At 38.5% G+C, this 26,651-nt stretch overlaps 1 long non-coding RNA gene across 1 annotated transcript; it reads left to right on the plus strand.

The window, feature by feature from the left end:
* LOC307051995 lies at positions 1–26,490 on the plus strand. The gene is made up of 5 exons (XR_013810847.1): positions 1–23; positions 3,104–3,185; positions 23,277–23,382; positions 24,921–24,957; positions 26,213–26,490. It is a non-coding gene; the product is annotated as an uncharacterized lncRNA (long non-coding RNA).
* Positions 26,491–26,651: the final 161 nt, after the last annotated feature.

Here is a 26,651-nt window from a genome sequence, read left to right on the forward strand (position 1 = left end):
CTCCTCCTTCTGGCCCAGAGAGGGTAAGAGAAAAGCCGGGCCTCCGCCCCCTCGGCGGGCCGGGCGGGCCGGGCGGGCCGGGCGGGCGGGAGCAGCACGTGCCCGCCTTGGGGGTCGGGAGGACGAGGGGGCCCCGCTCCCCGCTGAGGCCCCGGAGCCCGGGCGGCGGCGGCCGGGTACAAAGGAGCGGCCCGCGCGCGGGGCGCCGCGGAATATAAATTAATAAATACGACGCCCCAGCCCGAGAGCTCCCGATCGCCAATCCGCCTGCAGCAAGTTTGTTCAACTCGACAGGCTGTAACCAGAGCCGGGGAAAGGGGAGGGTGGGTCGGTGAGGCCCCTGCTCCCTAAAGACTGGAAAAAAAAAAAAAGAGGTGAGGGAAGCCAGCTTCCCTGGGAGTCCAGCTCGCTGGCCGCTCCAGCAGCCCCAATTTTTTTTTTTTTTTTCCTCCTCTTGGCCTTGACCAAAAAGTGTTTTAGCAAGTCTGCCGCTTTGTCATTTGTCAACATGTAGTACAGCTGTTTTCTAGAATCATACTTGTGAGGAAAAAAAAGGCAACATTCATCCTGGTGCAGAAAGGGTTCTTTGTTCAAGCAGCAATTAATTCGCTAATATCGTTTCAGAAGGATTATTTACTACTTCAAGCTATATTCGGCATCTTTTACCAAAAACTTAAGGGTTTTTTGCTTTTTCTTTTTAAGTGTTGAGGTTCTTATGATAGTTTTAGAAACCAGTTACGCGTGAGGTGTTTGTGTTTACATGCTAAATGCTAGTTTACGTGGAGATTTTTCTGTGCACGTTATGGCCACATATTTGAGTTTAATAATACCTCCTCAGACCAGCTGAAAAAATAACGATCATGCTAATGCAAGGATACTTTAGATTCTTTCATGATAACGCCCTGAAGTAAAGGCTATGAATGTCCCCAAAGGGCCTCAAACTGCCTCAATGCAAATGAACACTGGAATCCACTAATTCCAAGAAGGGCCAGAGTTTACTCTGGGGCTCTGCTTCTCCATAAACATGAAACTTCTTACAAGTGCTCTGTGTTGAAAGAGTTCTTGTTTATCCCTTTATTTATTTATTTATTTTGCCCGACTTTAAAATGTTGCTGTTTCTTTTCTCAACCGAGCTATTTTGAGGGTATGAAACAGGAGGTGCTGAGTAGGACAGTGAAAAGCCTAGGGTAAGAGCCCTTTGGAATGTGAACAACTTTTTATTATGGGCCCTTGGTTGCTCAACTGAAAGTAGTTTAATAGTTTCTCATGCTCAAATAGGGTATAATGGGGGGCATTCTTTATGTTGTCACTGATTTTTTAAAAATCTAATTTCCTTTGCACTCAGTATAGTTTCTCATTTAGTCTCTAGAACCTAAAACATCCTGAAATCTTTGAGAATACAGGATCACCTTTTATCTGGGGTCATCAGTCCCCTCCAGTAACCACAAGTCAAAAACAAAGACACTAGAATGGGTGAATGAATGAAGAAAAATGTGGTACATACATACGATGAAATATTATTCAGCCTTAAAAAAGGGGGAAATCTTGTCATATGTTACAAAATGAATGAATCTCCAGGGCAATAAGCTAGTCACAGAAAGACAAAGACTGCTTTTTTCACTTACATGAGGTATCTAAGGCAGTCAAACTCTTTGAAACAGAAAGCAGAATGCTGGTTTTAAGGGGCTGAGGGGAGAGGAAAATGGGGAGTTCTGTGAGTATAAAGTTTCCATTTTGTAAGATGAAAAAGTTAAAAGATCTGTTGCAAACAAGGTGCATATAGTAATGTATACTTTTAAACGGTGAAGATGGTAAATTTTGTGTTTTATGTGTTTTACCACTATATATATGTATATATATAGAGAGAGAGTTAAGAGTTAGAGTTGCTGGGAAGTGGAAGGAAGGGAGACAGTGTTCATTTTTTCTTCAGTTATTGAGTTTGTGAGCCAGGTCTGTGCTGGTAGGCATGGGAGATACTAAGATACATAAGACTCTGTCCTCACCCTTGAGAAGCTAAATCTATTCAATATTATTAATGGTCACTGTGTTGTGAATATTAATGCATCCAATCCTTTTGAAAACATACTTGTTCCTTAAAAATTATAATACAGGCTTATGCATTCAGTAAGAGAGGTAGGAACAAAGTACACGGATAAAGTTCAGTGAACATTAAGAAGAGATATGTGCCTTGAGTGTCATCAGAGAAACGTTCATGGAGGAAGTAACCATTGTGTTAGGTCTTAGAAGATGACGAGAAGCTTGCTAGATTTGGAGGAATCGGTGGTTAGAAGTATTGGTGGAAAGAATGGACAGACGTCATATACAAATCACATGCAGAGGTAGAGATGTGGAAGATCGTGGCTGATTCAGGGAACAGCAAGAGCTAAAATTAGTGCTGGTGTTCTGATTCCTTTATTACAGCAGGCAGAAAAGAGAGTGGTAGAGGCTTCCCAAGGGATTTCCAAAGTCAGACCTGGTGATACTCAAGTTATAGCTTTGGAATCCCTAGACCAACCTCTGTTTATATGACAAAAACCTGTCTAGATGCTCACCAAACCCATTTCCTCTTCCAGAACCCATAGAGAAAGTACATTTCCCAAAGTTTTTGCATGTAGATTGGGCCATGTGATTAGTTCTCACTGGTGAAATATGAGCCCTGCTGAGCAGTTAAGAGAAGGTGGACCTTCTCCATTTTTTTTCATCCATACATTTACCAACTGGATGAAGCTGGGTCAACCTTGAAGCCATGTGTTGATCTGCAGCTTAGAAGAAGCCTGAGTCTCTGAATGACTAGTTATAGCAGAGCCTCCTCACAGCATGCCTTGTACTGTGATATGGGTGAGAAAATAGATCATTACTGAGTTAAGCCAGACATTCTGGGGTCAATTATTACAGCAGCTAGTATTACTTATCTTGGCTAATACAATGTCACAGATGGTCCATTTCCTGATATCTTAAAGATTCTTTTCATAATTATCTTAAGATGACTTTTAAAATAATTAATTCTCTTTTATGTACAATTTTTATTTGGTTTATATATTTGTAGTTTCCCTCATTAGTAGCATTAAGTGTTTGTTTGTCTGTTTGTTTGCACTTTTACCAGGGTGTAACAAATTGGATTATCATATGTCCTCCAACTTCAAGGTCACTGCAGAACACACAAGGAAGGTCCTCCAGTGCAAACAGTATGTTTTTCTATTTTCCTGGCTGGAATGCCACTGTTTCATGTTCATTCTGATAGATGTTCTTATCCCCAGATAAAATGTAGCCACATATGAGTATAAGATACAGAAGTTGACCCCTGAAATTCCAGAAAAGATATTTGAACTTTTATCTTCAAACACATATATTTGTTCCCCCCCCCAAAAAAAAAGAGGGAAAGAAATTAAGCCCTACTAATATTTAATGTGAGGATTGGTAGTGGCACCCCAAACTTGATCCATTAAGTGGGCAGGCACTCAGGGTGCTCTGGGGAGAGGGCGGTAGCACAGCCGCTCACCATGTGGGGAGGGGAGGACTCTCTCCTTTGTTCACTTTTAACATATTGCCACATGTTGCAGTTTCTGTATCTAACTAAATGGATCTATAGATCATATTTAAGTAAACTGTTATAGCATGGATCAGTGGAAACAGTGTTAATAATGCAAGAACAGGCAAACACAATGGGCTGAGCTGACATTTCTGGCACCCTTTTGGAGCCACACTGCAAGATGAAAAACTAATGACTAATTAGATCTGAAAAGAAGTTAGCAATGATAGTTAAAATTATTTCTAAAACTGTTTTAAGTATGAATTTATATTTACTTTTACTACCATCTTCACCCAAAGTATGTATTACAGATAATGATGTTCTGAACTGATCACTATTAGCTAACCACTTAAAAAGTAGACATCCAAACTCATAAAGCTCAACAATATTTCTAAAATATTTAAGGAGTGTATGATTCAAGCCAATACTTTAAAGAAAATTCACCAACTATAAATGCTATGAAGCCTTGTCTGAGCTTCCTTAAAAATAAAAAGTCAAAAAGCAACATACCATTGGGAAAATAGTTTTCTTCTTGTGAAGATAAAAATGTTTGAAATAACACATGGAACACAGATGGAAAAAAAAACTGCATTCCTTTGACAGCAAATACCTTGAGAATATGCATATAAAACATTGCTAAAGACCTAATGACACAAGTATTGGAACATGTTACACAATGTGGGAAGTTTACTATAATGTTAAATGGAAAACACAGATGTTTTTAATATGTCTCACATTATGGTATTGGATAGATTCTGTTTCAGTGCGGTATTTACTAGATTGTGTTTCAATAATGAGATGCATTTTAAAGTGACGATTCTGTGAGCCGCCAAAGGAAAGCTATAGTAGAGAAGGTATTTTTTCTCTAATACATCTGTCAATGGTATTTTCAACAACTGACTTAAAAAAATAAAAACTGTGTTTTATGCAAAACTTGTGTAAGTGTAACCACCGATGGATGAGTTACTTAGACTAAAAAAAATTTTTTTAAAGAAAGGAAGGATTCCAAGTTAAGATTACAGGGAGAGCAACCACATGAAATTCATTTGAGGTATATCTCATAAGCAGTTATTCCAGCAAAGAAGCTGGAGCCAGAAACTGAGGTTAATTTTGTGGAAAGAAAATGTATAACAGTTTTAAGATTTTTCTTCACTGTGAAATATAATACATACAGAAAAGTGCATAATACCTATGCATGTAGTTAATAAATAATTATAAAATAAACATTCCTAAGCAATCTCCTAGGCCAGAAGATAGAACATTATCACCACTCATGCAAGGGTGCACACACCCAAACACTGCCCCCACACACACACAGGTGCCCCTCCTCGGTTACAGTTTTCTTCTTTTTCTTAGAGATAATCATGAGCCTGACTTTTGTGATGATTATTTATTTATTTTTCCTTACAGTTTTGCTACCTATATCTGCATTCCTAAGCTAATATTTTGTTTTTTCCTCTCTTTGAACTTTATATAAGTGGCATCACACTCTACATACTCTTTTGCATCTTGTTTCTTGTACTCATCATCATTTGTAAGATGCATTTATGTTGTTGTAGCCGTGGTTTCTTCCTTTCATTCCTTTATTGCTGAATAGCATCCAGTGGATACATAAATTATCATTTCCTTATCCATCCCATTTTATTTTATTTATTTTTAAAAATATTTTATTTATTTATTTGGTTGTGTCAGGTCTTAGTTGCGGCATGCAGTCTTCTCTCTAGTTGTGGTGCATGGGCTCTCTAGTTGTGGCGCATGTGGGCTGTAGAGCGCGCAGGCTTAGTTGCCCCTAGGCATGTGAGATCTTAGTTCCCTGACAAGGGATGGAACCCACTTCTCTTGTGTTGGAAGGCAGACTCTTAACCACTGGACCACCAGAGGAGTCCTTATCCATCCCATTTTAGATGCACATGTGGATTATTTCTAGTTTTTGTCTATTACAAACAAAGCCACTAGGACTACTCTTGTTTTAAAATATAATATCTTGGTGGGTATGCTAGATCACAGGGCATGTGTACGTCCAACTTTGGTAGATAGTACCCAACTGATTTCAAAAGTGGTTTTAAGTATTATACTCCCAATAGCAGGGCATGAGAAGTCTTCCTGTATTTCTTAACATACTTAAATAATACTTAGTATATGCCAGATATCATATTAACTGCTTTATAAATATTGACTTTTTAAATTCTCAAATAACCCTATTGAGTTGGTTCTATTACTATCCTAATTTACAGGAAAGAAAATTTTGGCACAGAGAGGCTAAGTAATTTGCCCACAGCTATACAAGTAGTAAGAATCCAGGAGCTGGGATTCTTAGATAATTGGCTCCAGGGTCTATGCCCTTACCCACTATGGTATGTTTGTTTGTTTTAAATTAATTAATTAATTTATTATTATTATTATTATTTTTTGGCTGCGTTGGGTCTTCATTGCTGTGCACGGGCTTTCTCTAGTTGTGGCGAGCAGGGGGCTACTCTTCATTGCCCTGTTCAGACTTCTCATTGTGGTGGCTTCTCTTTGTTGTGGAGCACGGGCTTTAGGTGCACGGGCTTCAGTAATTGTGGTGCATGGGCTCAGTAGTTGTGGCTCACGGGCTTAGTTGCTCCACGGCATGTGGGATCTTCCTGGACCAGGGCTCGAACCCGTGTCCCCCACATTGGTAGGTGGATTCTTAACCACTGCGCCACCAGGGAAGTCCCCACTATGCTATGTTGATGTTTGAAAATTTTCCCTTTATATGTAATTTTTGCGATTGAAAATGCATGTAACCTATAAAAACTCTGATATCTTATAGGATTTTTTAATCCACTTGAATAACATTAGGTAAGATGGAAATGCATCCATCAGATTTAACCAAAATCTTTGCATAATGAGTGATGAGACTGAAAAATAAGTATGATTTAGCAACCCAGCTAATGAAGCAGTTCTTCCATTTAAATACCCGTATCTTTGTGAATTCTTTTCAGAGAGCCTTTAAATAAACTGAACATAAAAGCAGACATCTGTGTTGCTGTATCACAAAATGTTGACCCAAGATTTAAAGAATAATGAGGCATATTCAATTATTGTTCCCCTAAAAGACTTTGTTAACAATAACATGCTAGAGAAAAGTATATTTTGTATTATTAGTAATACATTTTGAAATTATTTAAAATATGATTTACTTCATCTTTATCTCATCTATTGAAAATTTTCTATTTCAGTGTGTTTTATTGTATTCATAATATATTAACAGTAATACATGCATGTCATTTATAAAGATATTGGGGGTGTGCTCAAAGTTCTTTCCAATAGGGGGCTCAGTCAGAAAAGTTTGGAGACTACTGGTCTGGTGTCTAACGCTGTGTCTTAGAGAGCAGGCTTAGAAGGAAACCACAGTGGAGTCTTGGACTGCCAGGAAGCAGAACAGGGCATTGGGCTGGGGACTGCTGCAAGGAAAGCTGTGGGAGAGGAAGTAAAGGGAAGATAGGAGAAGGTAACACAGATAAACTGCACACCTACTTGCCTAGAAATCAGCCCAGTGGAAAATGTATTTGTATTATATTAAGTAATCTAATGAGAGATAAAGTTTGCAAATTTACACAAAAATCACAAAATTCAAGATTAGCTTTTTTTTTTTTTTTTAACAACTATAGCTTGCAGTACTTCACATAGAGTAACCTAAGCAAAGTCATGTACCAGGGTCAGTAACCATACAGTCAGTCATAAGAAAAGTTGATGTTACTCATTTTATTACTTGGATAATTCTTCCCAGAGAAATAGCCAACAGCTTTCTTCTAAATTGTGGATTTCTTCTAAGCCACAAGGCTGCAATATCATTAATTCTGTTTGGAGAAGCTAACGTGAGAATCCAGAATGTTATGTATGTGCAAAATCCAACTACCCTAAGCTCTTTCGGAAAAGGTCTAAAATGTTCGTTTGAACTTATATTATCCACCCACCTCTATTATTGTGCCCAATCATGTTTTTCAAACAGTTGGTCTGTTTTTCAGTTAAAATGTTACTTTAAAATGCCAGAAAATATGTTCCTTGGAATCAGGATTGCCCATTTCTTACCAGCGTTTTTCAAAGGTTTGAACTCCAAACAAACCTGGTTGTTTGGCCTTTAAAATGCCTGCTCTGTTATTCAGCCCTGGAAAAATATATATGCGAGTATCATAATCAAGCACTATTGATTGTGTCATTTATTTATGCATAATATTTTGTGAGATATTCCATTTGTAGCCATACAGAAATATAGGATATTAGATTTAAATGTTATAATACGTTGCTGATAGACCTCCTTTTGGAAGAATTCAAATACATTAAAAAATAGATTGTTATCATCTGGCTCTAGTTTTAACTGTAATAAAAGTTATGCAATTTCCAATGGTAAATCCCTTTCAAGTCTTCCCCATCTCTTGTACTCCTTTTACTTGCCGTGTTCAGGTACATGCATCTCTGCCATGGCCATCCATTGGGCATTACCCCAGCTGGAGCATTTCACAAGCATGCTTTCAAATGTTCTCCTTTTTCGTTCAGTAGCTATCACTAGCTGCTTAATGTGACTTCTGCCCTCAGACAATACTGCTGATTCTATTTTTCTAGACTTGCTTTTTACTTTTCACTTCTGAGTCTTTAATCCTGTCTGCGGTTAAACTCTTTACAGTGAACAACAATTGACATTTTCTCAGCAATCTTTTTTTCTGAGGAAAGCCCACTGATACCATTAAATATTAAGTTGGCAGCTTGTAGCCTTGGGGAATAGTCCTTCTGGTGTTCTAACAGCTCATCTAGCTTATCTGAAGGATGTTGTTTTGTCTTCCCTTTTTCCTGCTTCTCACTTTCTCTAGAGATCCCCTGGAGCACATTTTTACTGACATTGCTCTCTACACTCCTTTCTAGAGCCCATTCAATTTTAAAAATCTAAATCTGGGACTTGAGAACTATTCTTGGTGGGTACTGTCTCCCCTCACCTTCAAACTAAAACGTCTGGACTTGTGTGATTATTATCATCTCTCCAGCGATATTACAGTTTCTCCCTCCCCCCTGACCCCCACCCCGCTGTAGCCAGATCCAGCCCCTTTTCAACCAATAACTGCCCTACTCCTACAGGGCCAATACAGTTTCTGCTAAAGAAGGGGCTTGTTCCATGTGCTTCCTCAAGATGTTCTAGTACTGGTTACAAGCTCCTTCTGGAGTTAGGACTAGGGTGAGACCAGGCAATTCAGTCTACATTAAACGGCATTCATACCTTCCTCCATGAAGCGATAAATAGGGAAAACTAAAAGCGAAGGCACTTCTGAACTAATCCCAGTGGCAAGCACAGCCTCTCAAATTTTCCACTGAATATCCCCCAAATGAGAGGTACTTGAGCAAAGCCCCTAACATCCCCATCCCTAACCTGCCACCCGGGTAGCAGCATAAGTTCCCCACCACAGCCCAGATTTTTTTTTTTTTGGTCTTCTCAAGTTTTGCCATTAAGTGATAGTATCATTGTTGATTTAATATAAAAATAATAGTTAAATTACTTGACACTAGGTAAAATTAAAGGATGGGCCTTGTTTACATTATGACTTAAAGAGAATTTATGAAATCTTAAAGAGAATTTATGAAGTTCTGAGGGGCAAGAAAACTCTTTCCTTCTAGAAAGAAACGACATTTTGTTGAACTGGTTAGTTAGAAACTATCTTTTTGTGGGTGAACAGAAACAGGATAATCAGTAATTGTTATTGGAATGTTTGCCATGTAGGAAAAAATATTTTTTTTACGGGTCATTATGTCTAACTCTTCAGAATTCTGGGAAAGATCTATGATTCCATGAACAAAAAGAATGAAACTCAGAAATGTGCAACCCTGGCATAATGCAGGAAGCAGTGAAGTATAACAATACAAAAAATACAAAACGGACAAGAAAAGCAGAGTTTCCTTTGTTTTGTTTTGTTTTGTTACAAGAGTTTCAGTACTCATTAGCTGTAGCCTTAAAATGGAACAGTCTGTTACTAGGTTGCTACCCATGAATAGTCACAAATTGTGCACAATTAGTAACTCCCCATGCTGGACTCTAGAATTAGGAGTCATTTTCAGCCAGTGTATTTTATTAACTCACTATGGTTTCTAATAAATTAGTCAGTCGTCTTGCATTAATGATGATTACAACAGTGTTTTGCTAATGACTCCATCATGGTCTCAAAGATTTTTATTGCAGGAGGTCAGATTGATTTAAATAGAGTCACTGTTCTAAACAACCATGCTAGAAATGTCATAGGGAGAGGCCAGCTGGGCTGCTCAGACTGGCCTCAGGATGACATTGCCTCAGTCAAGTCACATTTTCCAGGGCTCATTCCTTGGTTTTACAAGTCCAGAAACTTTATTTTGATAAGGTGTCCAGAGCTGATCATACTCAAGGGATGAAACCTGTGCTAACCCAATGCACAAAGGGGCAGTGCATAAACTAGAATACCAGTTTGTTCATTTATAATGACAAGGTTAACTATCAAAGGGCCTAGAAATCTAGGATACATGACTACCTTCTTTTTCCTTTAGGAAAATCTACATGGGAAGCCCTTTATTACCTTTTCAGTTCAACAAACATTTATTAAGCACTTAAGGTACAGGTCATTTTGATCCCAAAGATATTTTACATATATAAACACTTTAATTAGAGTTATGGCAGCTTTAAATTGTTATAGAGACCTTATTTTCCAGAGCCAACTGCATTAAGTCAATTTATGCCTTGATCAATTTTCTCAAGTTTTCTCTTCTGATTGGCAGGTTCAGTCTTTTAGAAGAGGCTAATATCTGTCTGCATGATGGAATTAACAACAAAGTTTATCCAATAGCCACATTCACAAATCCACCTTCTAAATATGGTTCTTAACAAAGACTTCAAGGGAATCTGATAACCTGCTGAACAGGTATGCAAACAACTGTGTATAATGCACATGTGTGTTTTACTACTACATTCTCATAGCAAGGAGTGACCTAAAAACTTGGAGCCTTCCAGAGCCAACCTGGCATCTAGGCCACCAATACTACCCACTACTCAATATCAGGGCATTTCTAGGGCAAATTCTTCTTGAAAACTTTATAGCCAGTTTAACCTAACATGCTCCATTCCCCGATATCCTTATTACAGGCCCAACTATACCTTATCCTGATCATCTAGGTTTGCCCATGCTTTCCTTTCTGCCAAAACTTTCCAGTTTACCTTCTGGAATTCCAATCAGAGTAGAAAGGGAGAACCAGACCATTACTCCTCCATCCTCCTGAAGAACTTCTGTTCTCTGAGACCCAAGAGAAACTATACTCCCCTCTCTCTCTCCTGTTGCTGAGCAAACTTCCAGTCAACCCCCCTACCTCATCCCCTTACACGTAGACTGTTCACTGTTCGTCTCTCCACCCCAAGAAGTCCATGGTCCTCCATGATGTCAGTGTCCACATGAATTATCTTTTCAACATCTTAGCCCCTTCATCTTCAGTGACCTTCACTTCTACGCCACTTCAACCCACCTTTCCCGTGGTCAGATCCTAGGTGTTATCACTACCTGCAACTGCTTCACATCTAAACAATGCATTCCAATATTCTACAGCCTGGACATACAACATTCTGTGATTCTTTTTCCATCACTCAGTTGCTCCCTGCTCATGCTCTCAAAGAACCTCCAAACCGTTGAGCCTTCCACTTTCTCTCTCCCTGCTAGCCCTCTTCTCTCTTCATTTCTTTCCCTATCCATTTGAGGTCTCGTGGTACATCTCCTGTCTTTATCCTCACATGCCTTGTTCTATTGTCCTTCAGTCCAAAACCCCAACAGCCCTGGATCAATCCAGGTGTCTGATTTTTCTGTGCATATCTGGGTTGCTACATTTTACTGTAGAAAACCACAAAACTCTGCACATTAATGGTGCTACAAATTCATGGTCTCCATCTTCAATCAGGCATTCGGTACTGCCTGGCAAACCTAGTTAATGCTCTTGTTTTCCAAAGTGGTCCAAGCCTTCTCACTGTCTGCTATCTCTGACTTTGGCATCTTCTCCTTCCTTCACCTCCCTTATGTTTTCTGTCACAGAGGAAAAGGAGGCATCAGATGGGGAACTCTCCTCAACTTCCCACTGCTAAGCTGACAAATTGATATGCAGACACATACATCCTTTTCTTTTTCCTTCAGTCACAGTGCAATAAACATCCTTCATCTTATTCAAGGCTAGTGCCTCTGGTGGTGCTATGTGTGCTTCCCCTTTTGACATTGGAGGGACTGTGTTCCATCTATTTCCCATTTCTTCTGTGCCTTCAACATTTACCTCTCTACTGTTTTTTACTATCAGCATTTAAACACATCCAAGTCTCCAGCTACTATTCTTTCTTCCCCCTCTGACTGGAAGGAACTTTTTTAAAGTTTTGAGTTCTGAGTTATTTAGTTCTTTCACTTGTCAGGACTTGTATGCTTGTCTATAATAAATTTTCTAGTGTTTTAGACAGACTTAAGTGCTACAAACTTGCTCACCTGGAAAATTATTATGACTCTTAGAACTCATATATTATACAAGTTCTTATTGTTGAATGTTGTTTTTTCTTCTTTAAACTTTTAAATTATGAAATAGAGAAAAAGCACAAAACATAAATGTATAGTTTAATGGATAATTATAAGACAAACACTCATTGACCCACCATGCTGATCAAGGAAATACACCCAACCCATGGGTCCCTTCTGGATCCTTACCTTCTCACCCCTCTGTAGGTGACCACCTTCCTGAATTTTATGGTAATAATTTCCAAGCTTTTCTTTATGAATTTAACTCTTTCTTTGCCTGTCAAGGCCTGCTCTTCTCTCTTCTCCACCCGGCTTTGTATACTAGGAAGCTAACTTGTATGAACTATATCAACAGGCTTCTTTTCCTTTCTGGCTTTCAGTTTCATTTAGTCAATGGGGAGATCAGAGGGAGAAGAATGAGACAGGATATTTCCCTCCTCTGGCTGCTCTGCTACGGCGTCTCTCCAAGGGCTAACTAAGCTGGTTTTATTCATCGGGGTTACCCAGAGAAATAGAAAAAAATAGGATATGTGAGTGTGTGTGTGTATGTGTGTATGTGTGTGTATACATATGAAAAACACTGTTATATATATATATATATATATATATATATGAGAGAGAGAGATTTATTTTAAGGAATTGGATCATGTAATTGTGGATGCTTGGTAAATCCAAAATCTGCAAGTTAGGCCAGCAGGCTGGAGACCTGAGGAAGAGTACAGATCAAGTCTAAAGGCAGTCTGCCAGCAGACTTCCTTCTTAATTGGGGAAGTCAGTCTTTGTTCTATTAAGGCCTTCAACTCATTGGATGAGGCCTACCAATATTATGGAGGGTAATCTGTTTCACTTGAAACCCACTGATTTAAGTGTTAATTTCATATTTAGAAAAAAAAATCTTATCAAATCCAGAAAGAGTTTGACCAAATATCTGGGCACCGTGGCCCAACCAAGTCGACAAATAAAATTAACCATCACACCAACCAAAGGCCACAGTTCCTGTGAGGCTTACCTCTTCATGCAACTCTCTCCTTCTGGGTTCCCTCTGCTTACCCCTTCCTGCCTAGGGATCGTTATGACTCCTGCTGTTATGAGCCCTAACACTGCACTGTTTCCTATAGCTTCTCTTAAACCCTTCCCACACCTTTTATTAAACAATCCTCAGTTACCTGGCTTGCGTATACCAAAACACTACCCAAGTATGCAATCTTAGAGAATGTAGTTGCCTGCTTTTGAACTTAATATAAGTGGAGTCATGGTGTATGTATTCTGTTGTGTCATGCTTCCCTTGTCAGTGTTATTTACAGAAGTTTCATCCATACTGTTATATGTAACAACAGGTCATTCATTTTCATTGCTGTATATAATTCTGGTACATGAAGGTACCATGGCTCATATGTCGATTCTAGTATTGATGAATATGTGTGTTGATTACAGTTTCTGGCTATCATAAATAATACTTATGAACATTTTTGTACATGTACCTATGTATACTTTTTTTTTTTTTTTTTTGCGGTACGCGGGCCTCTCACTGTTATGGCCTCTCCCTGTTGTGGCCTCTCCCGTTGCGGAGCACAGGCTCCGGACGCGCAGACTCAGTGGCCATGGCTCACGGGCCTACCCGCTCCGCAGCATGTGGGATCTTCCCGGACCAGGACACGAACCCATGTCCCCTGCATCGGCAGGCGGACTCTCAACCACTGCGCCATCAGGGAAGCCCTGTATACTATTTTTTATACAGCATATACATAGGACTGAGATTACTACATTATAAAATATGCATACATTTAATTTTATGAGATAATGCCAGACGATTTTCCAAAGTGGTAGCTGCAATTTACACTATACTACATAAGTGAGTCTGTTACTCTACTTATTCACCAAAGTAACCATCTTGTTATTTTCAGACCTTTGAATTTTTGCCAGTTCTAGTGGGAAGTCATTGTGATTTTAACTGGCATTTCCCTGACAAATAACAAAGGTTGATTTTATTGGCCATTTGGATTTATTCTTTCATGAGATAGTCTTGAAGTCTTTTGTCCATTTTTATGTTGGGTGGTCTTTTCCCCTTGACCTGAATTTCTGTATTCTAGATTATAGTCCTTTGTTGGCTATATCTGTTGTAAATGTGTCTTCTCATTCTTGTATCTTCTCACTTTCTTCATTTTTCTGAAGTTCTTCAATTTAATAAAGTCAATTTTATCAGTATTTCCTTTTTAGTTAGGACTTTTTCTGTCTTGTTTAAGAAACTTCTCCCTAACCTGAGATCATAATTTTCTTTTCTGTATTATTTCAAAAGTTTTATATTTCACCTTTCACAGGTAGGTCTTTAATCTACCTTGGAAATGACTTTTGTATATGATGCAAAGTGGATGTACAATTTTCTTTTCCTCCATATGAATATCCAATTGTTCAAACATCATGTATTGAAAGAGTATCCTTTCCCTATTGCTCTGCAGTGCCACGTATTTCCTATGTTGAGTCTATAAATGCATGGGTCTGTGCTTTACATTGGTCTTTTGGCTATCCTGCCAAACCATGCTGCCTTGATAATCATAGTGTTAGGATAGCTCTTATATCCAATTCTACTTTTTCAAGTGTCCCTTGCTGTTTTGACCTTTTGCAATCCTATCTAATCTTTAGAATCAGATTGTCAAGTTCCATGAAAAAAAATCAGTTGAGATTTTAATTGGTATTGCATTAAGTCTGTAAGTCAATTTGGGATTTAGTCTTCCAATTTATGACAATAGTATATCTATCCATTTATGTAGGTCTTCTTTAACGTTTTTCAATTAGTTTTATAATTTTCTCCATGGAGGAATTACATGACTCTTTAAAGTTTATTCCTAGATATTTGATATCTTATACATTATTATAAAGGGAAACTTTTCCCTGTTTCATCTTTTACCTGTTTGTTGTTGGTATATAAAAATACAGTTGATTTTTTATATTGATTTTTGCCTTCAGGAACTTTTGCTAAATCCCATTATTAATTCTAATAATTAAACCAAACTTATTCAAAGAGTTGTTTACATATAAGTCTCTCTTGCTCATATGCTACTCATTTCTCAACTCACTACAGTCTAGTTTTCATTCCCACCATTCCAGTCAAACTGCTGTTTCCAAGGTCACCAATGGCCTCCATATTGCCCAATCCAGAAAACTCTCCTCAGGTTTCTCAAGACCTTGCAGATGTTTTCCCCCTTCTTGAAATGCCATCTTTTTTCCTTCTATTACAAAGCACTCTCCTTGTTTTTTCCTACCTCTCTGTGGTCACTCTCAGTGTTACCTTGTTCTGCCAATCTTTTACATATTGGCATTTCTTAGGGTTCTGTCCTAGACTTTCTTTCTTCTCATGCTATACACTTTTCCTCCTGGAGCCCTTTCATATGTTCTCATGGCTTCTACAATTGTCTATACATTGATGATTCTCAAATTTCAAACTCTCAGACCCCAATTTTCTCTCCTGAGCATCAGAACTGTATATACTATTGGCAAGGCATCTTCACTTGGTAGTTCCTCAGGAAACCTACTCATAAAGAAAAGTTTGATAACTTTAACCACTTAAAAATAAAGTTCTGTAAACTCAGCATGTATAAAACATAATTTACCTAAGACAAATAGAAAATAAAATAGAAACATAAGAAATTGGAAAAAGGAATAAAATCATTTTCAGATGTTATGATTGTATGCCTGGAAATCCCAAGAGAGTCAATAGGAAAATCATTAAAACAATAAGAAAATCATGTAAGTTGGTTGGGAACAAATGAATGCATATAATCCATATATACATAAACAACATCTAGTTAGAAAATATAAGAAAATATTCCACTTATAATAGCAACAAATAGGCTAAAATGTTTTGGAATGCAATTAACAAGAAATGTATGAGATCCATATGAAGAAAACTAAACATTACTAGGAAAAACAATAAAAGAACTGAACCAATGAAAAGGCATTCCCTATTCCTCTAGTTACTATTTCTAGGATAACAAAATTATCCTGAAAATAGTGGCTTAAAACAGCCATCTAATGCTCACCAATTCTGTGGATCAGAGATTCAGACAGGACACAGTAGGAATGGTTTGTCTCTGCTCCATGATGTCTGGGGCCTCAGGTGGGTAGACTGTAACGGCTTGCAGTGATGCATCTGCTTTGAGTGGTCCAATGATTTGGGGCTGGAATCATCTGGAGGCATCTTCACTTACATGTCTGGCAGTTGATGCTTGTAGTGACTGGGACTTCAGCTGGGGGACAAAAGGATGGCCTACACATGCCCTTCCCTTGTGGATTCCTCACAACCTAGAGACCTTACAATAGTTGGATTTCTTGCATGGTGGTTCAGGAATACAGAAGTGAGTATCTCACTGAACAAGAAGGAAACTGCATCACCTTTCATAACCTAGTCTTAGAATCCACACAGTGTCACTTCAGCTGTATTATGTTGCTTACAAATGTGTGACAATTAAAGGGAAGAGGACAGATTAAAGGGAAGAGGACATAGACCCCCATCTCTTGATGAGGGGAATGCTAAGGCCACATTGTAGTAGAGCATGTGGGTTGGGAGATATTGTTAGAGCATCTTTAGAAAATATAATCTAGCACACACCACACACGTTCCTGGATAGAACAATTTAACATTATGTGAATGTCAAGTCTTTGTCAGTTAATGTGTAAACTTAATGTGTAATGTCCCTACCCCACCCCAACTGACATGTAATTGGTGTCCAGTATTTTAGCTTGTGGGGTTTTTTTGGGTTTTTTTTCGGTACGCGGGCCTCTCACTGTTGTGGCCTCTCCCGTTGCGGACCACAGGCTCCAGACGCACAGGCTCAGCGGCCATGGCCCACGGGCCCAGCCGCTCCACGGCACGTGGGATCCTCCCGGACCGGGGCACGAACCCACGTCCCCTGCATCGGCAGGCGGACTGTCAACCACTGCGCCACCAGGGAAGCCCCTAGCTTGTGGTTTTTAACTGCTAAACTTAGTCCTTGTTATTATTATTTTAAAGGTTAATGTTTGTTTAGTTTTATCCGTGTGTTAGTAGATCTTTTATTAATATTACTTCTCACATCCATCCTTCCTTCAGAATTTTCTTTTAAAATTCTTCAGCCAAGCTGTCATTCAAAGATAAAATAAACAGGCCCTCTCTGTGGTAAATCCTGATTTTTGTCTGAAAAAAAGTTATTTCACTGTTATTGTTGAATGGTAATTTAGCTGACTACAAAATTCCAATATTCATTAATGTTTGTTTCTGATATTAATTATTTTTATTAAAAAATGCTTTTGTGTCAAAACACCCTCAGTTCAAAAACAGTAGGGTCAACATGGCAAGAACAAACCCTCTGTTGCCCCATTATATTTTACAAGTAACTTGATGAGGCTTGTTCTTATTAGCAAGGAGCTTGTTATCTCTTTAATATAAAGCAGAAATATTAAGCAAAAAAAGAATAAAGATATACTTTACATACAAATTTTATATGATATATGTTTTTTAACATACTATATATATCAAACAAAATAAATATTGTTTAAAGTTTGGATGATGTACTCAGAGTTTCTGTTTAGATAAGATTGAGAAGGGGAGAAATTGCCCTCTTTTCTAGTTACTGAAAGAAATGTTAGAATTTAAGAATTTATGTAAATGATTAAAGGAGTGAGCAGGGAAGGAAACAATCTAATTTACCTTTCGGATGTCAAGCAGAGGATCTGCCTGAGATCTACCTGAGACTGAACTGTTGTGCAGTTCCTCTAGGAAGTAACTGAGTCCTCTCTTGATACCGAAAGACTTCGTAGTCTCAAGGAATCAAATGAGTCGTCAAAGGATTTGTTACTGGGACTTCCCTGTTGGCACAGTGGCTAAGAATCCACCTGCCAATGCAGGGGACACAGATTCGAGCCCTGGTCCGGGAAGATCCCACACGCCGCGGAGCAATGAAGCCTGTGCGCCACAACTACTGAGCCTGCACTCTAGAGCCCCTGAGCCACAACTGTTGAAGCCCGCGTGCCTACAGCCCATGCTCCACAACAAGAGAAGCCACCACAATGAGAAACCCACGCACCGCAACAAAGAGTAGCCTCTGCTCTCCGCAACTAGAGAAAGTCCACGCGCAGCAACAAAGACCCAACGCAGCCAATAAATAAATTTATAAAAATAAAATAAAATAAAAGAAGGTCTGGGGAATTTTTTTTTTTTCATTGAGGGTGGGAAGAGGTCAAATTGCTGTGCTTTGGGAATCGGTGAACCCGCACCCCAGACACTGTAGGAAACGTTTTTTCTTTCATCCCTTTCTCACTGCGTGCCTCCCTTACTTTCCTTACAGAAATACAAAGTAAGGAGATAGATGACTCCCTCTGGAATATCAAAAAGGAAAATCTGGGAAAGTTTCTGAGTAATAGAAACCTTGGATTATTTATGTTTGAATAGAAACCATGGACAAACACTAGAAATATAGTACCCTTGAGACAGGTTTTGACTAACTCCTGTGTTGTTTGAGATTTCAGTTAATATTCTTGTGCTTCCTGACAGTTATTAGCTATAAAAAATCATTTAAAACGAAAAGGCTTCTAGATAAATAAAAAATGAAAAGGCTTCTTACATGACATAAAAAATTGGGTAGCTATTAGAGTGTAGTGAAATTCAATCTAGTCTATAGTCATTCAAATAAATGTATAGTGTTAGGTTTAAAGCAGATTCTCCACAAATACTCAGTTAATTTTCTTTTTACAAAATTGTATTAGGGGAATGTAATACTACATAAACATTATTACCAGCTGACATTTATTGGACTTTTAAAGAAAATTTTAATCACTAGCTCTGTACATAATTGTAAAACTGAAAAAGTTGAGAATCAGAAAACTTTGCATTGTGACTAAATCATTAAGTGAAAAAATTACTATCTCCTATCAACTGTACCATATTAATCTGTTTTGATTCCCCAAAGCCATTTGCCATTTCCTTAGACTACCAGCTGCTACAGCCATGTATCTGTCACATGTCCCAAGATAGTCTAATACCCAAAACAAATAGACGGAACAGATGATTTAGGCACAAAAACAAAAACCCAAAAGGGGGTCAATCAGAGAGCTATCGTTATACATTTTGTAATATGCAAGCATGAAAAATATTGCATTCAAGGGTTTCAAATGAAAAATAAAGAGAAATTTAGAGAATAATGAAAGCTATTTCTGAGATTAAAACCATCAGATCTCTGCCAACTCTTTCTCTTACACTAAAGTAAGTTTTCATGAGACTGTGTATCTCTGTGTGTTTCTGTGTGATGTGGTGTGGTGTGGTGTAGCCTGGTGTGGTGTGTGTCTACTGTGTAGGAGACTGTCTTATATCCATGTATTTGTATCTCTGAGTGCATTTCTGTATGTCAGTGTTGGTGTATCTGTTGTATCTTGGGGCAGGATCCAGGAAGTGGGATTTACAGTGGTATAAAAGAAAGAAAGAAATCCATTTCTACTGGAATCCATCTTCCATTGGATAAGAAAAGAGAGGTATATCTTTATTACCAACCCCCCCCAGACATTAGGTGAAATAACTGAATAATTTTATGCCTATAAGTTTTATACTTTTTAATAAAAATTTATTACAAAAAAATGCATGTTCATTATTTTGTTTCAAATAAACATCCATTGATAACCACTATATATATGTCCTTCCAGATTTTTTATGTATATATACATTTTTGCAAGGTGGAATTATCCTAAATAAACCATTTTTTAGCAATATGGCATGAAGTCAATAAATACTTACTCATTCTATCCCCAACACATAGCACAATGTAGGGTATACGGAAGGCATTCAGAAAATAGCTGTTAAGTAAATGGAGGACTCCTTTGTGATTGTCTTTGCCAATATTTTTTCTTTTGGCACGTTTATATATTTATTTATGTATTCGATATGAATTGAAGATTTTAGCCCTTTGTTATATATGTTACAAATGCTGTTTTCCCCCATTTATACTTAATTTTAATTTTCTTTTTCCAAAAAGTAGAAAATAACATTCAGTTTAATTTAATTGAATAAAAAAGTCATCTGATTTAATACAACTGGCGCTTTATTGAGACTTTTAAGTAAATAAATAAATGCAATATACAGGAGCAAAATGCTGAATGCTCCCTAACAGAAATTCTGTTGTTTATGTAAGTAAAGATATGGGAATGATTTATAGATATTAGCATAGAATATGCCTGAAAGCAGTAAATGTTTGCGTCAGACAGACTTGGTCCTTATCTCATTTCTGCCTCTCAGCAGCTGTGTGGTAGGGGAAAATCACTTAAGGCCTCTGAGCATCTGTAAATTGGGAATATTCAGGCCTCCCTCCCTGAGTTAGTAGCATTCCTCCCTTGATGGGTATTTCCAAAATGGATACTTATTCTTAAATATGAGAGTAAACTAGATCTACAGCCCAAATTGGGTTCAGGTTCTCTGCCAAAAATTTATATGTGCAGTAAAAAAGTAAAAATTTACACTTATTGGAGAGAAGTTTTGTTTTTTTTTTTCTCTACCAACTCTGTTGATTAAAAGCAAACACTTTGTGTTCGTAAGTTTTCCCTTGAGAGAATCTTGGTACCATGAAATTGGAACTACTAGTACAGTTTTTTGTTTGTTTGTTTTTGCGGTACATGAGCCTCTCACTGTTGTGGCCTCTCCCATTGCGGAGCACAGGCTCCGGACGCCCAGGCCCAGCGGCCATGGCTCACGGGCCCAGCTGCTCCGTGGCATGTGGGACCTTCCTGGACTGGGGCACGAACCCGTGTCCCCTGCATCGGCAGGCGGACTCTCAACCACTGCACCACCAGGGAAGCCCCACTAGTACAGTTTTAAATAGAACAAGCTACTGAACAATTCTTTAAGAATTTAAATTACTCCATTAACTTTAGTTCAGTAAAAGTAACATCATGAAGTGCTTTAGTTCACTGTTTTTTTCCTAGAACATTACTGAATTAGAAATCTAACTTGACTACTGCTGTGTTTTGCCATCAATACGTAAAACATAGGAAGTCTGTCAAGCTTTCTAATGTGACCACTGTACAAAGTCTATATCTCATGGCAATTTTTACAAAGTGGTGTTTACTCAGCCTACAAATATTTACTTTAACCCTGAGCTTCCTTACATGGATCTTCTACTAACACTTTTGTCTAAGCACAAAATCGTTTACTACTTTTGTGAAATCAATTACAGATCTTTTTGGGAGGGATAAAGGGGATCCAGTTTACAAATATTAATTTTCTTGGTAGTCGGTCTAATACTATTGCCCTCCTAAACAGAGGAGGCCTCCCACTTGGCTGGCCCAGGTCAGAGTATCACAAATTTTGATGATGTTTTAGTTAAATTATTATTAAAAATAAGCAGGTAACAAATATTTTTATTCAAAAATACGTTTTTGAACAATTATTAGTTTATTCTCCCATTACCTAATATATGCAAGCCCTTCTGAGGCAGCAGCCACATATGGAAGGTATGTTAAAATCTTTCAAGCTAATAGGGTCTTATTTACAATAAGACAACAATGAACTGCCCCACTGGTCACCTGTCTGATAAGGTATGAGACTGACCCTGACTCAAAAGAATTAATGCAGTAATCACAAGTTTCTGCTTTATGTCATGAGAACAAGTGATCTTAGAATTTTAAGACTGTAGAACTGCAGGGTTATAAAGGACTTCAGAAATCATAACTCGCATTTTACTGATAAAGAACTTGGGGAACAGTGAGTGACTGGCTTAAGGTCTCAGAAGAATCTGGCTCAATATATTCAACAGTGTAAAACATTTACAAGTTCCTTGCTAATTAAATATTTTAAAAATCTTTATGATCTTTGCTATCCTTGGTTGTTTGAACATTAGGGAATATCAGTAAACTACCAAAAAATGCTTTAAAAAAACTTCTGTGGTGTGGATTCTTCAATTTACATAAGTAACTGGAATGAGGAAAAAGAAAAAAATTTTAACAATTGACGAAACACGACATGAATCCATACATGCTGTGATAGCATGGCATAGAATTATACACATATAGACACACAAATGAGTGCATGTAAACCTGGTGAGGTCTGAATAAAGTCAGTGGATTATACTGACTCCACTTTACTGGTTTTCATATTGTACTATAGCTATGTAAGATGTAGTCATTAGGGGAAACTGGGTGAAGGGCAAATGGAACCTTTCTACTATTTTTGCAAATTCCTGTGAATCTATGATTATTCCAAGATAAAGAGTTTAAAAAATATTAACAGCTACTATAGAACTCCTTTTATTTGGTCATAATTAAATATTTATAAACTGTAGATGGTTAAAATTTAATATAAAAATAATTTCAACATGTGATCCTGATTATTTCTCACCCATAGGCCATTTTCTTGTGTCTCCTTAACTGTGACTATACCCAGAAATTATCTCCTCTTGACACACTCCATTAGAAAATTGATTAATACTCATGGTTTCAGGGAACAGCTTTATGATAAAGGCCCCCAAGTCTGTCTGTCTGGCCCAGATGTCCCATTTAAACTCCAACTCTTTATGAGGTTGTTCTCACTAGAGCCTAGCATGGTGTCTGAATCTAAGTAGCCTCTCAAGACAGATGAATAAATAAATAAATGACTTTCCAACTATCTATAGGATATTTGCACTTGGAAGTCCCACTGTCACCTAAATTTGAAATGTAACAAAACAAGTATTTTCTTCCCACCACTCTTACTCACCCAATCATGCTCATTCTGCCATGGCTCTATTTCTTCCTTTTCTATTATTCTCCCATCTAACCAAGCTTTAAAAATTTAAGCTGCTTTTGACGCTTCCTTCTCCTTTATTTACCATATTATATCTAAGCAGGTACTTCTTTTTTTTTTTTTTGCGGTACATGGGCCTCTCACTGTTGTGGCCTCTCCCGTTGCAGAGCACAGGCTCCAGACGCGCAGGCTCAGCGGCCATGGCTCACGGACCTAGCCACTCCACGGCATGTGGGATCTTCCCGGACCGGGGCACGAACCCCTATCCCCTGCATCGGCAGGCGAACTCTCAACCACTGCGCCACCAGGGAAGCCATCCAAACTGACTTTTAATTTTCATTTTCGAGGCATATGTAATTTCCTACTAGATCAAATGACTAAAGCTATTTAATCTTGATTTTTAATTTATTAAAATTAAATACACAATTTAAGGAAATAAAGGGTTATTTTTGTGTGTGTGTGGTACACGGGCCTCTCACTGTTGTGGCCTCTCCCGTTGCAGAGCTCAGGCTCCAGACGCGCAAGCTCAGCGGCGGGAATGAACCCGCGTCGCCTGCATCGGCAGGCGGACTCTCAACCACTGCGCCACCAGAGAAGCACCTAAGCAGGTACTTCTTACGTTCATTTTCCTCTCAAATATCCCTTATATTTGTCTATTCACCTCTTTTTCATCCCTATGTTTACCACTCTAGCCTCATTTTATTATTCAATGTTCCTAATTTTTCTCCCGGATCCTAATCTTGACTCACTTTCAATCTATCTCACATGCTAATAGCTGGTAAATTTTTCTAAAATAATATTTTTGGTCACTACACTGACTAAGATCATGATGATCGATTCACTTTGTTATAAAGCAGAAACTAACACACCACTGTAAAGCAATTATACTCTAATAAAAAAAATTTAGTGATAAAAGGCTCTGGCTTCTGTGTTGCTTGCTCTGGTGGAAGCCAGCTGCCACATTGTGAGCTGCCCTATGGAGAGGCCCATATGGCAAGGAACTGAGGGCCACCTTTGACCAACAGAGAGCAAAGAACTGAGGATCTCAAATCCAACAGCCCATCAGGAACTGAAGTCTGCCACAAGAAGTGAGCTTGGAAGGAGGTCCTTTCTCAATCAAGCTTTGAGCTGAAGCAGCCTAAGCTAACATCTTTATGTAATCTCATGAGGGACTGTGAGCCAGGGGACCCAGAGATGCCACCCCTAGATTCCTCACCCCTAGACACTGTGATACTAAATGTTGTTTAAAGCCACAAAGTTTGGGGGTAACTTGTTACACAGTAGTAGATCATAGCCGAAAAGGCGGGAATTTTTTTGGCTCACTTAACTGAAAAGTCCAGGAGTAGAGTTTGTTTCAGGCCGGGCTGGATCCAAATGCTCAAAGATCAACAGGAGATAGGGATTGACATATATACACTAATATGTAAAAAATAGATAACTAATAAGAACCTTCTGTACAGCACAGGGAACTCTACTTCACTTTGCTGTACAGTAGAAACTAACACAATGTTGTAAAACAACTATACTCCAATTAAAAAAAAAGATGATAATCATTGCTACCATTTATTGAGTGCTCACTATGTACCAGGCACTGTGTTATGGCACCTATATATCTCCTTCACTCTTCACCACAACCCTGTGAGGTAGGCATTACTTATTTTCATTTTATAGATGAAGAAACTGAGAGTTCAAGAGATTAACAATGTCACATTTTTTAAGTAGCAGAGCTAGGATGTGAACTCTGGGTAGCCTGGTTCCAATCACTCTGAAAACACCATTCTCCTCAACATAAATACATCTTGGCCATTCATTGAAACATGGCCAGCAGAACCTCAGCCTGCAAAAATAAGTGCTCAATAAATAGTTATTGTAACCACTTTGTTACAGGAGGTGAACTTAGTAGGGTGCAAGCTGAAAGCAACTATCTTTTTGTCCACTGTCCTTCAAACTTGCACCGTCAATTTGTGCCAGCTCACTGTGTTCCACCTCTACTCCCTTGAATTCTCAGGTAGATTTTTAGTTTTGTGTTTTCTCTCAGGTAATAATAGTCTCTTTTTAGTAATTAGAGTCCAGTCCAAGATAAGAATCCAAACTCTAATCTCATTCCGTTTAAAACTTCTTCCCTTTCGTACCTGTTTTGTGCCAGGCTTGGAAGTCTACAGTGGAGAAAGGAGGCAGCCATGGTAAGCTGCGCTTCCTCTTCTCAGTGCCCCTTTTCTCTCATCGGTTGCTGGTTTGGGCCCTTTCAAAGATGCAAGAGGGAAGGAGAAAAGATAAGACGGGGAAAAGCTCTTATTTAACTGTATGGTTTTGACTAGCATTGGTGCCCTCAGGAGTGGGAAATAGAATAGTCAAAGGTGATTCTGTGTCTCATGGAAGCCTGCTGGGACCCTCCGGCTGCATTTTCCGGTAGATAACAATCCTGAGAAGCCCTTGGACTTCCGATAGTCCTCCTCTCGCACTGCCCCTTCAGCTGGGGTCTATTTTATGAGGCTATCAGGCTGTTTCCCTTCACAGGTGCCTATATCAAGTCCACAGCTTGCTCCCAAATTAGCCTGCTTTCCCTTCGTGCTTGAACATAACATGCTCGTCTCATTCCAGTCCCACTGTTTTTGCTTATTTTCCTCTCCCACCTTTCCTCCTCGCTGCCATTCTTAAAGTAGCTCCCAGCCAATGTCAACATACACCTTTTTCCTTGGAGCTTTTCTTGATTTACCTGCTCCACAATGATTTTCCTAGTCAGAAGTTCTGAGTAGTCTAGTCTATACCCCCCCCAAAAGTCAGTTTTACATAAGATGAAGCAATAAAAATGATTAATTTTATTAAATATTTACCCTTGAGTATACATCATTTTAATATTTTGTGTGATTTAATAGGAAGTATGCATAAGGCTTTTCTGTGCATACTGAAATATATGATTGCCCCAAGGAAAAGCAATAGTCTACTTGCTGGAGTCGTGAGCTAAAGTTGCTGCTTTCTCACAGAGATCATTTTCACTTGAAAGAATGACTGACAGAAAAACTATGGTTATATGGAGTTGAGTGTTTGACAAGATATTTTCTCTAAAATGAAAGAAACCTGTCATTTCGAGAAAAACAACAGACACTGTTTGTTGCCGATGATAAGCTTGAGCTTTAAAGGAAAAATTATAATTTGGGAGGAACTTGCATCCGGCATCATGAGTTTGACAACTTGTGGTGGCTTTGTAGCTATGTCTCCACATTCTTTGATCCAGCTCCCCTCAAAAGGTGGAGCTTAGCTTCCCTCCCGTTGAGTTTGGCCTGGACCATTTCTAGTAAACAGAACATGGCTGAAGTGATGAGCTATCATATTGACATTAGTCTATGAAATGACTGTGACTTCTGTCTTGGGTTGGCTCTCTTATTCCGTGTGTGAGTGTTTGTCTCTCTCTCTCTCTCTCTTTTATCCCTGGGAAAGGGAAGCCAGCTGCCCTCTAATAAGGAAACTCAAGCAGTCCATGGAGAGGCCCACATGGCAAGGAACTGAGGCTTGCAAGCAACCATGTGAATGAACTTGGAAGTAGGTCTTCTGAAGCCTGCCAAGCAGCATGTTGAATGAGTTTGTAAGTAGATTGTCTCTCAGTTGCACTTTTAAATGACTGCAGCCCAGCCAACAGCTTGACTGCAACTTCTTGAAAGACTTGGAGGCAGAACCACCCAGCTATACCACTCCTAGATTCCTGACCCACTGAAACTGTGAGCTAATAAAAGTTTGTTGTTTTAAGTTGCTAATTTGGGATAATTTGCTATGTAATAGTAGATAACTAATACAACAAGTCCCCCAAACTTAAAGGCTTTTCTGGTAAGAATGGTGGTGATATTAACAAAGTTTTTTTCTTTTCTTTTTTTTTTTTAGC

Source organism: Hyperoodon ampullatus, assembly GCF_949752795.1.
Source record: "Hyperoodon ampullatus genome assembly, chromosome: 4".
Classification (NCBI taxonomy): domain Eukaryota; kingdom Metazoa; phylum Chordata; class Mammalia; order Artiodactyla; family Ziphiidae; genus Hyperoodon; species Hyperoodon ampullatus.